Source organism: Lepisma saccharinum, chromosome 12 (assembly GCF_977018435.1).
Source record: "Lepisma saccharinum chromosome 12, izLepSacc3.1, whole genome shotgun sequence".
In the NCBI taxonomy this organism is placed as follows: domain Eukaryota; kingdom Metazoa; phylum Arthropoda; class Insecta; order Zygentoma; family Lepismatidae; genus Lepisma; species Lepisma saccharinum.
This window is the reverse complement of record NC_139240.1, coordinates 29,795,624-29,810,839: the sequence shown is the minus strand read 5'-3', so window position 1 is coordinate 29,810,839 and position 15,216 is coordinate 29,795,624.

The window sequence follows — 15,216 nt, the reverse complement described above, 5'->3', positions numbered from 1 at the left end:
ACGTTTCCGAGGATCCAGGTACTTTTCCAGCTTGGATCTCGCGTCTGGCTACCTTCAAGTAAAAATACACCCTGGCCACAGAAAATACACCGCTTTTTCTTATCGAGGTCGCTTATATGAATTTACTCGGATGCCTTTTGGACTTTCGAATGCGGTCAGCACTTTTGTCTCAGTCATGCACAAATATTTTGGTCCAGAGAGTGAGGAGTATCTTACCGTGTATCTGGATGATTTACTTGTTCACTCCAAGACGCTTCTAGAGCATTTACAGCATTTACAATTGGTCATAGAACGATTGAGAGAATGTGGGATGACCATTAAATTAAGGAAATGTGAATTTGTCAAAAAGGAGATTCGCTTTTTAGGGCATATAGTATCAGGAGACGAAGTAAAACCTGACCCTGCTGGTAATGAAGCCATTTTGAGATTTCCTCGGCCAGCCTGTAGGAAAGACCTCCGGAAGTTCTTAGGTCTTGCTAATTGGAGAAGAAAATTTTACCCTGGATTAGCACATGATGTAGAACCCTTAAGTCACCTCCTAAGGAAGGATGTTAAGTGGAGCTGGGGTGAAGAGGAAGAACAGGCGTTCCAGAAAATTAAGATTACGTTAGTTACTACTGGTGCATTGTCTCAGCCAGACTTTAATTTAAGCTTTTGTCTACAGTGCGACGCCTCTGCTAAAGGGCTAGGCTGCATATTGTTCCAAGAACCAGAGGGTGGCGAGAAAATTGTAAATGTTATCCAATATGCAAGTCGAAAACTGAGGAACAATGAGAGACATTATTCCATCCATGAACTGGAGTGTCTGAGTATCATTTTTGGTGTGGAGAAATTTTCTGTTTATCTAAAAGGCCAATCATTTAAAATATACTCGGACCACAAGGGACTCGTCTGGTTAAAAAACTCTCAGGATCTTAATAGCAGGTTAACTAGATGGGCTTTGAAACTACAGGCTTACCAATTCCAGATTATTTACGTCAGAGGAAAGGATAATGAGATAGCTGACACTCTTTCCCGGTATCCTGTGTCCGATTCACCAGAAGGAGATATTCCGAAGACACTTTTTAAGGTGAACTATATTTGGCAAGAACGGGAAGAAACTGAGGAACTGGAAAAGTGGATTGAAGCTCAGAGGGAGGACTTGTTTTGTCAAAGCATCTTGAGCATCTTGGAAGCTCCAGAAGGGACTGATACCATTACTCAAGGTAGAACTAGGAAGAATTATTGTCTACATGGAGGTTTATTGTTCAGAAGAGTTCAGGGTGAATCCATTATTTGGAAGCTTTGTGTGCCGGCAATATTTGTTTCCCAGATACTTAGAGAAAATCACGATAACCTAGGACACTTTGGCATTACAAAAACCAAAGCTAAAATAAAATATAGATATTTTTGGCCCAAACTATCCGGAGATGTTATTCGGTATGTTAAGGACTGTGAGATGTGTGCCAAGACAAAAATGGATAAGATAGGAATCCTGAGAGAGAAGCTTCACATTTCACCCAAGGACCCTCATGAGATGCTGTCTATTGATATTATAGGCCAGCTACCAACTTCCCATGGGTTCTCCTACATTTTTACCGCCGTTGACATTGGCACGAAATTCGTTTCGGCCTATCCTCTGAGGAGAGCTACATCTCAGGAGATCGTGAACTTATTGGAGAAGACGTATTTTGCTCACTATCCTCGAGTAAAAGTCATCCTCTCAGACCGAGGTACCCAGTTCACTTCGACAACCTGGAGCGAGTATATGAGAAGGAAGGGGATTACTCATGTCTGCACTACAGCCTATCATCCCAGCAGTAATGTGGTAGAGAGAATTAACCAAGAAGTCGTCCGTCTTTTGCGGCTGTTTTGCTACAGAGAGCATACTCGTTGGGCCACCTTCATCAATGATGTGGTTTGGTTATTGAACAATTCCGTCTCCTCTGTTACGGGATATGCTCCTTCTGAACTTTTCTTCAATAGAGCCATCCCGGAGGAAACTCATGAAAGGTTTTATTGGCCTGTACCACAGGATGAGAAGACGACTTGGGCCTTTAAATTATATCAAGCTCAAGGGAGAGAAAAAGCCCAACAGAAGAAGAGAAGAGTGAAGAATCAAGGACAAGCATTGATCTTGAAGGAAGGAGATCTGGTCCTAGTGAAGAACCGTAAGCTGAGCTCCAGTCGTCTCCAAACCATCTCCAAACTCTTCGAGGTGTACGTCGGTCCATACATCGCTACCCAGATGAGGGACAACTCCGCACTTCTCCTGCAGCCGTCTACAAAGGAGCCTATAGATCGGGTTAACTACCAGAACCTAAAGAAGTTCACCTGCTCCCAGGAACGACGGAGAGAAATACTCGGAGAAAGCCAGATTTCTTGTGACTAGTGTGGAACGTCAAGAGTTGTCAGTGAATTGTTTATGAACATTAAGTGAAGTTTTGAAAATTTTCACAATTTTTCTATGAAAGAGAAAATTGTTCAAATTTTCTCGTAGGAAGCGGGGCAATTGTAACGTGTAGCAGTGTTCACGTTACAAGGATGTATATAAACTTAATATTTTCCTTTGTTTGGTATTTATAATTTTTGGGTGTTAATGGTTAATTACCAAGAAAAGTGGAACCCACCTCGTATATAGAGTATACATCCAGATGTTAAATATAAGTTCAAAGAGTTTGTTTCTTTCTGCCAGCAAGCTGAGCTGGAGTTTCTTTATCGGTGACAACAATGCGAGAAAACAATCGCTATTGTGTAGAAGCCAGGCAGACTCAACTTTATGTAAACGTTGAAACCGGGAAAAAGACGAAAGATTAGGCTGTCTTTCCCACGCTATATCTGTCATGTCCCTTGGCGGACAATAATTTAACTAATATCATATTAATCCCTGATTCTTTTACTTCAAGACGGTGTAATCAGAATTTAGTTACGTTAAGGTAAACGAAAGTTATGCCCGCGCAAGACAAAACCTGTATTTAAAAGAAAATTTTGCTTAACATTTTAACGTTGTAAACTTTCTTTCTTTTCTTTGTTGTCTTTTCGCGTGGCCGTTGCAGGGAGAGAGGGGAGTTGGAAGAAGCCTTACTCACTAGTGTAACAATTAAAATTATATTGCATGTTTAATATCCACAAAAGGGTAAAAATAATAATTTCTGTATATAGCTAATTATGTTCCTCTTTGATATTTTATTAATATGTATTTTATTGTAATGTAAAATTGAGGTAAAGATAAAAGTTGGTAAATCCTTCACGGCACCGAGAAATCCTATATAAGCAACAAAGCTCGGTGGCCCGTGGCCTTTTGTATTCGAACTCCAGATAAATACGGAACTCGTATTACCGTCTTTTCTTTTCACACCCGTATTTCTGCGCTTACTTCCACATCGCTACTAGGAATTAGTTTATTCTGGATTATCGTTAGGACAATTACTTAGCTCTTCTGGTCAGAAGGCTTATGTTCTCTCGGTTCTATGCCCCTGGTCAGGGGATATAATTGAGAGGATTGTGATTGTCGTAGGATACACCAGAATTCGGGATCGGTCGATAGACTGTTAGTAGTCAACGTTTGTGTCCCTGGTCAGGGAACACCTTTTCTTATTCTGAGGTCGCGGATTAATTTTCAGTTCTCTGGTCAGAGGCTGAAAAGAGAAAAGGAAGTTGGGTACTTAACTGAATATCGACAGAACCTAGTGGGAAAAAGGATTGTCGATTACTTATAGAATCTTGGTCAAGATCTATAAGTACATTGAGAACCTTTGACCTAGAATTACGAGGGACCTTACATCGAGGATTGAAGAAGCCGGAATAACCTGAACCTTGAGCCTAGGAGACCCAAGCCCCGAAGCGATACTGAGTGTGAAGCCGAGGCTCAATAGACCCATCGAACCAAGTACGATCCAGGGCGGATCCTTACAAACCTTGCATGACGCTCATCGCAAATGGTGTTACCTCGGGACGAAGTCCCTTTCTTTTATCTTGTTTTTTCCGAACCAGTGATGGATAATTTTGGATGAAATGCTCTGGTATTTTATTTGCTTTTGGAGAAACGTTCCTTGTGCAATTTGTGATGTAAAATTACACTTCTTAACTGTATTTGCTACTTTGCTGGTGCATGAACGATGCGTAATGATAGCATGTTAAGTATGTGTATTCTCGGTGAGCGATAAGTGTGTTTGGGAGGGGTGGCGTAGTGTTCATATCAGTGGCAACGCTAAGGGGTGGCCACGGTTGGCCACAAACCGCCAGACACACGTCTACTTCCTCTCCCCACCCCCACACACACTTTTCCTGACTCAAAACTCGCAGCGTAGATCAAAGTAACTTTAAGAAAACCGTGGATGTAATTGCTACCATAGATTGGAAGCTCGGTATTTGATGTAGATATGATAGCAGATCAGTAATGTACTTTAAATTCAGCAAATTTGCTTGTGCTTACTCCTCTCGCAATACAAACCTTTGTAAGGGAACCTCCTATTACTTTGAAAGTATTAGTACAGCAATACATTAATATTGTTGTCGCTTTGCTCGCTGCTCTCACAATACAAATGTTTCTGACTCATATCAACTTAATATGCATTACTTGCCCTATTATTGTTGAAACAAATAATACCGTTATTTATTTATTTGTTCGTGCACGTACAATAATAATGATGGTGAACCTTAACCGGAGTATGTTTTTATGTATTATTTGCCTTGAACTCCCTGGAAATCAAAATAGATCGGCTAATATGTCTGATTGCCACGTTTCAATTCCATGGAAAAATGTATTCAGACCCCCTTCCCTCCCCTCCCGTCTATCGTTCGCATCAGTTACCTTTCGGTCCACCTAATGGATATGCAGTTCCTTCCAAATGAAGTAAAAAATAGCTAGTTTGAAATGGATGTCACGTTGTTGTTGCACTAAAAACAGTGGAAGCATATTAAATACAATTGTGAAAATATGGAAAGATTAAATTCAAATAAATAATAAATTCTATGGAGCAAAAATGTCCACTGTGGCTATGGCCGAGAATATGTGGAGCCCTATCCTCTGTCTCATGTGAGTCTGGGGCACGTTGCAATGCACGGGGGATTTATTTACACATATCCCACAGTCCTGCATGAGGGTAGAGAAGCCAAAACAAATAGACTTTTTACTATATTTTTTGTGCCTCCTCTCCTTCACTTGCCGTTCTGGTCCTCTCTTGGCCGCTCTGGTAATTTATTCCTGACTTAGCCACTGGTTCATGTGGTTTGAAAACTGTTAGTCCTTTTTACAATTTTAATATTTAACTACCAAAATTTAATTGAACCTTTCTCTTAGTCACTTTAATTACCTTGGTGGCTTGTTACAATCCAATCATATCGATCAACCTTTGAGCCTCAGATACTCAAACAGGTATCTTCTTTCCTTTTATTATTTGAATTACCCTTAATACAAATAATGGGTACATTGTCTTAGACACCTTACATCATATTATTTTAATATGCTTCCGAATATTTGATTACATGACATTATGCCTTCTGGCATCAGTCCGGTTATTGATTTAAGAATTGGGGAGCGAGTGAAAAATAAAAAATAAAAATCCTGGGGGGGGGCTCGAGCCACCTCAACCCCACCTTGGATACGTGCTATTAACAATGACAGGATTATAGAACATTCTCCGTCTTGTCTCGATAATTATTTCTCCCAAATTATCATCACATTATTCAAGAAGCCAAAATCCTAATTTTATCAAGCGTAAACAAAAACATTACCTGAAGGGGGGCTCGAGCCTCCTGTCTCCCACCTTGGATACGTGCTATTGACAATAATAGGGTTATAGAACACTCTCCGTCTTGTCTCGATAATTATTTCTCTCAGATTTATAAATTTATTATCTTCACATTATTCAAGACGCCAAAAATCTAATTTTATCTAGTGTAAATTGAAAAATTTCCTGATGGGGGGGGGGGCTCGAGCCATCTCATCCCCACCTTGGGTACGTGATATTAACAATAATAGGGGTATAAAACATTCTCAGTCTTGCTTCGATAATTATTTCTCTCCTTAAATTATTTTCACATTATTCAAGAAGCCAAAAACCTAATTTTAACTAACGTAAAGTGAAAAATTTCCTGGGGAGAGGGTCGAGCCCCCTTTGCCCCATCTTGGATACGTGCGATTATCAATAACAGGGTTACGGAACATTCTCCATCTTGCCTCGATAATTATTTCTCTCCTTAAATTATTATCACATTATTTTATTTCACACCACAAGAAACAAAAAACCTCATTTTATCTAGTGTAAACCTAAAACTTTCGGGGGGGGCTCGAGCCCCCTAAGCCCCCCTCTGGATACGTGCCTGGCCGGTGGCATGGGTGACATACTTTTTGAATCAACATGGATGGGTGGTCCACAGACCTTGGAATACTAGGCTCGTTGGGAAAACTCTTCTGGTAACCTTGAGCGCAATTGTTGTGCGAAGCCCCCATCGTAAAGCCAGGCCAATGTGTGTTGCTTTTCGGATTTCACCCTTGTCGAGGGTAACACATTGTTTGCTTCGACAGGGATGGCGAGGGTGAGGCCAGAGGCGAATCCACGAACAAAAGAGGAAAGAAGCTTTCACTTACATCAACCATGTCAAATTCAGTTTGTAAGTAGGGCCGCATATCTTGGAGGTTGGCCCAGGCGGGAGGATTCTAGTGATTAGTGTTCCAGCATCGGTATATTATATAAAATATATATAGAGTCCCCACCCTCAGGTGCCAAAAAATTAGCAACCAGAGGAGGACGCAACAACCAGAAGAAAAAATTCCTCCTCATCCGCCTTCACAAATAACCCTGATTAGAACTGAATGACTCCATAATTACGCACGTATGTAATTGTAATGAAAAATATTTTAATTTTAGTTCTTATATATAATAAAAAGGAAAAAAAGTAAAGTGCTCCCCCGTGCTTTGAACCACGCTATGAAGGCGTATAGGGGGTGTGGGGTTATATATTTTATTAAATAAAATCAAACTGAAGTATATTTTGGCAGTTAGTGAAAGTATTTTACATGTTTGTTTCAAGCGTACATCGGTTACAATTGCTGAAAACACAAAAAAATAATAATAAAAACGGGGGGGGGGACAATTCTAGTTTCATGTCCCACACTGTTTTAGAAACCAGATTCTCAATGTCCCAATGTCCGTACTATTTTTTTTAATATTTTTTTTGTCAGTAGAAAATTCTTAATGCAGACAACAAATGTGTATTAGTCATTGTTGATCGTTGGGCTCTTTCATTTATCTTCATAATGGAGAACAGGTGTTCACAAAGGAAAATGCTTCCAACATCACTAAAATTCCAGCATCAAAATGACTTATTCGAGGATGCTGCTCTGGGAGATAAAGAAAAATCAAGAAACGCTAACCTTGTGATGATATTTCTCTCTCAATGCGGAGTTGCGTTGTATTTAAAAAAGTTCCATTTCAAGGTCGGACTTTCACACACACCATCAAAGGAAAAGGAATTAGCGAATAAGAAAATTCCCCTTAGAAGCCTTGAACCCTGTTTTCAAATTCATCAATGCCGATCTCGGTGACAGGGTGGTTAGCATAGCGCGCTACGACGCTGGGAGTCCTGTGTTCGAATCTCGGCCTGGGCATCAATGTTTTTGTGAGAGTCCCTTTCATTATATCATCGCTCATCCCCATCTTCGTGTTTAACCAAAAGCAAAAAGCGAAGTAAAATAAAGCAAATCGATAAACAATCAAATTAATCAAGTTTTAAGTTACTTATAACTTGTATGTGTAAATTATAAAATATATATGTTACTAACTTAGATAAAGGAATACTGTATCTTTGCTAAATGATCTCTACGTCAATATAAATATTTCTGTTGTGTCACGGAGGGAAATCATGACAAGCAGTTATTGTGTCACACTGAGATGAGACTCGCATCCACGAGTAAATACAGCTAACTGAGCAAGCCCACAGACGTTCATACTTTCATCTATTTGAAGCAAAAACGCAACAAAACCATAAAATTATGATTTCAATTCTTCGTTTTGACATAGCTTGTTAAGTGACCAATCCTCTCCTCATCTGTAATTCTGATATTTTAACCTTTTATTTTATTTCGATTTTTGTTATCTAGCATCGCTTTTGTGTCACTTTTGTCTAACGGCGACGGCGGTGATGCGTTACAATATGATGAAATGGAAGAAAGGGCACTCACAAAGAACACACATGTCCAGGCCGGGATTCGAACTTGAGAACATTCGAGTCGAGTCGCACCGCGGCACTGTGATAACATAACCACTCCACCAAGGCGGTCGACAACTTTATTTCGTAACAAAGAAATATTTTTGAGTGAATACACGTTATCAGGAAACAAAATATCAACACTTTTCACAACAAAAATACGCAATCTCCTATTTCGTTTGAAAAATTCTACATTCCTCTTCTATAGTCATTTTCTTACTACCACAACTATTACGCAGCGGCAAGGTTGTGTGAAACTTTTCCAGAAACTGAATTTTCTTCAAGGCAAAACCTTCGCAATTGACTCGTTGGCGACAGAAAGTATCCATGCTCGTCTCCACCAGCCAGCAACATATTTCTATACTTCAGAACCAACCTGTCAATAAACTTGCTTAATAGGCAGCCTCCTTCCCCTTTTAATGGAATGCAAGAATGTAGGGAAATATGTTAATCTGGTGAAGTTTCGATGAGTCGACGCTTGTTTTAGGAGGGAAAAAAAGGGTAACTTCAATTGTACCGGTATATATAGTCCTCTATGCATGAAATGTAGGTAGAACCAAGGCGAGCCGCATCAAGAGATGCTGCGGGTCGCGAGCTTGACATGGCTGACTTACATCAGTGCCCGATGCCAGGGCCGCTGTTAGGAAGCGCGAGGCCCTTATATTTTGAAAAATGAATATGTATACACCTTCAATTCTTCGTAAAATTATACACTAAAACTCACATAATTATTAATAGGGTGCGGATATGTAGGCACTAGAAATATCTCAAATAGGCAGGCAAATAGGCGTTCAAAAGGATCAAAATACACTTAAAAGCACTGAAATAGGCACTTAAAAGGCATCCTAAAATTAAAAATTAAAAATTGCACTAAAATTGGCTAAAAATTCTGCCTTTAAAAAATTGTCACTCTTTGTGAACCGTTATTTCATATGCTTCTTATCTTACGTTACTTTCCCCCATTTTACTGAATCGCGACGATGAGGATGGAGGATCATTAAATGAAATTGCTGAAATACCGAGTACAGGAATCGCACGCGAAACCTTGGGCCGCCTAGTCCTTTGGTATTTTGAAACCAAGGATATCTTCACAAATTTGAAGCGCAGCCACCTTATATCCTTTTACAAGCACAACAAAACAAAGGAGTACTTTGACTCCTACAAGCTTTCACTTGAAATAAAACAGGAGAAGAAGTGGTGGGCCAGCTTCGTTTTGTCGGAGTACGAGTCAACAACCTATTTCCAGTTTGCTTACCCTGATTAAGCGACATTTGGAATTTGCAAAGACCTGACATTCCCTCAAATCTGTCGAATATCAGATTTCAGTCAGTTCAAATTAAACAAAGGCTTGCCTTCTACAATGCAGGGTAAGTCAAAGGGGGGAAAAAGCCGAAGTAAGCAGAAATTGCAGAATAGGCATTTCAGGCACGGTCAAGCAAAACAGGCACTAACCCAAAAAAATAGGCAATTATGGGCAGGATGAAAATGCGTTCTTGAACTAGAAACGCCATGAAACGAACTTAAAACATTGAAGCCTACGTTATGCTATAGAAGAATAGAAAAGGCAAATGGGCAAAAATCTGCACACTAGTTATTAATATTGCGTAATTATTACCCCCTTTCAATTTCCCTTCAACCATCAACGAAATTTGGCTGCGTGTAGAGGATATCAAGACAAAAAATTTCCGTAATAACTATTGCTACTTTAGGACCTATTTCAGGTCCATCAGCCCTCGAAAAACATAATATTCTTATCTTGTGTATATGTAACCATGCATTGCAGATTCATCGTTGCCAACATTCTAAAGACATGAAGCGGGATCATAGGCCAGTCAACAAGGGATGATTTTGGGGTCCAATAAGAAAAGAAATCAGGGAAAACTGGAACAAATTTTATTGCTTTCCTGAAAGGGTTCTTAACAACATATTAATTTTGCACGCCTCTACAACCCGGATTTGGCCGCCATCTTGAAAAAATGGCGCCCAAAATAGGTTTTTTGCAAATATCTATCTCACTTGGAAAGCATTGCATAGCAAAAGAGGTTATGAGAAAAATTAATCTACATAAAATTCTCTACAAAAAGGTTCTGTGCATTTTTCTTCTAGGATGCGCCTTTTGGGTGCTAGATGAGAGAGAAATTTTACTTTTTTTTTCCTCACTCCACTTTACAAGAGAGAAAGACAAGGAAACGTTTTTGCACTGTAACTTGCATAGGTACTAAAATACCTATTCTAAATGTTCTAAGGACTTTCTTAAAAAATGTATTTTCAAGTGGTAATATATGTATATTAATCACTCGTAAACAATAATTTTATAGTATTTAATACAAAACAAATGAGTATAATGTCTGTATTTCTTACTACTGTTAGAAACCAAACCATCCCTTGTCTTTTACCAGCAAGAATTCTTGTAATAAATATGAGAAATATCATCACAGTTGTCGTGAGCTTTCAGATCGAAGCAAAAGTTACAGACCATAATCTACCCAGGGATTTCAAACCGAAGTGATGATGACATGTCCCCCGTTAGTCTATAATAAAACATTCCCCGTGCAAGCGCGAACAACAGACGTGCTGCGATGCACGGTATTGAGAACACGGCGCAGTTGGAGCGACACGTGCAGCTTGCTTCGAAAAGTTGCATTTATCTCTTAAGATTAGTTTCCAAGAGACACGTGCAGCTTCCGTCTCTTATATACTCTGTCCCGGGAATCTATGGAGCCAGCGAATGAAAACAAGTCTCTGCGCAAGTAGTAACTCAAGAGGGCTCGACGAATGAACACGTGAGAGGAAACGGGGTTGCGTGGCGTGGGAAAATAACTGAAAGGACTAGCCGTTTACAGGAGCGTGTACTGCTTCGCTCCGCCCACTCGCTTTCTTCCCTACTCTACTGTAATACACGACCTTGCTCCAGAGATTCCCAGGACAGAGGATAGAACAGTGTCGGATTTTGAACACATGAATATGTTGCAATGTTCACAGATCATTGAACACTTTAGCCCAATTTTCCTACAGCTACAAGGCCCCTTTTAAGGCTTTTACAGAATATAATGCGAAGAAGCTCAGACTGTGCAGTTTCTTGTCTGTTGTGATACTTTCAGAGAGTGCTACACAGAGATCATAAAGATAAGACATCTTCGTTTTCCACATCCTTACCTCATCAGCTATAAGGGGTACGGGGCAAGTTTGTACTTAAAGTTTTCTCTGAATTGATCTTGATTTTTTAGTAAAATATTATTTAAATTAAAACTGGATACAACGCATCTCTGATTTTTACTTCAGAAGTGATCGCTTCTGTGAATCTCTCTCATTTTGTTCAAACTTGACATTTGCCAAATGCTCAACATTGAAGACATTCCAACATCATGAGCATTGGAAGGATTGGTTTTCTTATTCCCTATTAATCTTGTAACTATTGGCTTTATACAATCAAAAGCAGGGATCCCCGATGGCGTAGTGGTAATGTTGTCGCCTTGTAATCAAGGGGTCCCCGGTTCGATACCCAGTGGAGGCACATAGTTGTTCGAATCCCACTTTAATCCAGTCCCGATTAGCCATATTGTGTATAAAGTGGACTTAAAACTCAAATGCAATCAAAACAATCAATCAAAAGCAGGGAATGGTGGCTAAGATGAGAATCACTGACAAAAGAACTGAGAGTCTTGTTTATCTCTTTATGTACGAGACTTTCGTGCATCGACATGCAGCTCATCCATTTTATCTGTGAACTGGTAACTAACTCTCTAGCCTTCTTAAACCCGAAGGTTTATGGCTGCAGCAACACACGCCTTCTATCTGTCTCTATCCTGGGCAAGATCAATCTTTCCCATCCTTACCGATTTCCTTTAGGTCCATCGCAACGTTATCCCTCCATCTTCGTCTTGGCCTTCCTACTGGTCTCTTACCATCAGGTTTCCCAAACAGTTTCCCAATTGCCTATCTGTGAACTAGTAGACATGCCAAAAATCCACTTAGTTAGCATTGAGTTGATCATTCCTCTGCCATCCCCACAACTGTTCTTGGAGCGCATCACGGACGGCTCCATCGTCATATCTGACAAGATCCCAGACCAAACCTTTTCTGATCGTGTTATTGTGGTTTGAATTGTTGTTTTAAGTTTACTTTATGCACAGATAGACAATCGGGACTGGACCTACAGTTTATAGTGGGCTCCAAACCACTGAGAAATGTGCCTCCACCGGGCATTGAATACAGAACCCCTTGATTACAAGGGCGTTTTATTGTAAAATAAACTTTTCGGACCAAGTCAATATGTTCCTTTGAAGTTATCTTCTATTTTTGACAAAATATATTATCTCCTGCACTCAGGGACGCTAAACTATATCCTGTAAGTACTGCATGCAGTTATAAAAGCAATTGAACCCATAAATGACATTCTATGAGAAAGAACAAATGTAAAAAATCTAGTATTATAGAAGAGAATTACCACAAAACTTCATGTAAAACATGTTTCCACGAGCTCCGCACTTCCAAATCGGGGCGGAAAAAATACTTAAAATTTCTAGCTCATCTAGCACCCAAACAGCGCATCCTAGAAGAAAAATGCACAGAACCTTTTTATAGAGATTTGTATGTAGATTAATTTTTGTTATAACCTCTTTTGCTCTAAATGCTTTCCAAGTTAGATATTTGGAAAAAAAACTTATTTTGAGGGCCAATTTCCAAGATGGCGGCCAAATCTGGGGTGGTACAGGCGTGCAAAATTAATATATTGTTAAGAACCATTTTATGAAGATAATAAAATTTGTTCCAGCTTTCCCTGTTTTTTTCCTTATTGGACCCCCTTGTTGACTGTTGGTAGCAGAGAATCTGACAGAACGACATTCCTGATTTTAAATTTCGTTCAATTCACGTACGTTGCTTAACGTGTTTCATACCTTTACGTTACATATTTTATAAGTTTTATTAAGAGATATTCATATCCTGGAGGCTATCCTTCCTTGTCTGTCAGTAGCGTATTAAACATTTTGTCGTTTTACAATAGAAAAAATGTTAGTGGCATCGGCATGTGATTCATGGCTGTAAGCATACAGGATAAAAGTGGTATATTTTGAGGGCTCGTACTGTCAAAATAAGACCTCAATGAACAGAATGTTATCGAAAAAATTTCGTTCACATTGATGTCGTTTACATGCTGTGGAAGGATGTCGGTGTTTCACAACGACACCCTGTGTTTGTGTATATCCATATACGTATATAAATATAAATGTGTTTGCTATTATATCTTTACCAATGCTCTAAGTGTATTCGGGGAGTTGTATTCCCCTCCTCAATAGAATATTTTATGCAAAGAATACCCCCAAGGCTAGAACAACTTCTCTCACCTAACAATTTTCCAGTACGAGCGCTGATCTTTACACATGGTATCGAACAAATATGAATATTTCAGTTAGTATGGTATAGTTGCGTATTTGTAGAACACAATGTAACTTAGCTCTCCTATAACATTTCTCTCTCACCTTTCTCGCTCACCAAGGCCGATGACGCCCCCCCCCCCCCCCCCGAAAATCAACAACTGTTATTTTTAACGTTTGAATATCGCGGAAACTATTAGTTTTCTGATTTTGAAATTTAGAATACTGAAACACCTCCTGAACACGAACATGATGCATTATATATTCGTATATTCTCGATTGACCCTTGATAATCTTCATTAGATAACATGTCCTCGTTGGCACGCCCGATCCTTCTTTCAGGTAAATAACGGAATCAATTACAGATACAGAGATAACATTCTATGAACTAAAAATAGTGTCACTTTCTACAATAGGATATAATATATCGACCTGCTCGTCTGTCTATCTGAAATGAGAGTTAAATATTGATATTTCCGATTGATAAAGGCCTGTGGAGTATCGCGTTTACCTTGTAAATGCTGCTGCAACTTGTTTAGCTTCTACTGTCACAGTAGGGCGTAATTTTTAGAATTACTAAAAATATATGCTTTTGGCTTCCTGATTTGTCGGCAGAATAGTAAGAACAATTAAATCCTAAACACGAAAACGATATAGAACACGAAGAAATGGAAGTGTACAGTGTACGAGTTACAGAGGCTTAACTACAAACTTAGAGACCCCTGCCAATGTTTCAAGATAGGTCCCCAATTGATTTGTACAAATTGTTCGCAAATTGAAAGATCGTTGAATTTTCAACACTTACGTGCAAAAGAGATGTTCTGAATTGATTTCTATGCCACGCATATGAAAAATACATTACTGAAAATATAATATATCCAAAAATAGATTATATTAATTAATTTCAATTTTCCGGAAAACTGGATGTAGGAAAGTGATTTTCCTCTGTAAGATATTAGAACTCATGCGCTATGTATTTAATTGAATGGTTAAAAATGGTTTATTGGAAGGAAGGGAGGGAAGAAAGAAACATAAATAGCGAGAGAAAAGCGGGTTGGCTCACTTCATATCACGACCCCTGACTCTTGTCATTCCATCCATCCTGCAGTTACGCCCCTAATGAGCTACGAATCAAGCGTTGAAACCACTGGTAAGTTATGAATGTTTTTGTCCTCTTTGGTGTGTCATCCAATTGAATAATTCATATGCGTCTGAGTGAAAAGCAAAGAAAAACAAAGAAGGGTATAAAAGGGAAAATGATTTTAAAAATCATGGAACAGATTACAAAGAGAAGTAAAACTGGAAAATTGTCATTCTTAGTGGTTTCGTCGACATGACCAAAAGGCAAACCTGAAAGGGCATGGACTCGGTGGAAGCTTTCTTCCCAGAAGCGAGGCGAAATTATAGTAAACACATGTCCACGGTGCACCCTGGGAGGTCTTTGTCCCCTGCATGGAGAGGAGGTGGGGGCGGTAGAGAAGTACTGTGACGAGCACGCGACATTCAGTCCGAGGACTTCACCCCCTCTCGCCCCGGACCCTTGGCGGGCTTTCGTGACCTTGAGGAGAGCCGAGTGTGAAATCCGAGATGTGTTACTTATGCCTACAGACCGTTAATATAGGGACATTTGTGTGAGTGTGTATATCGCTAC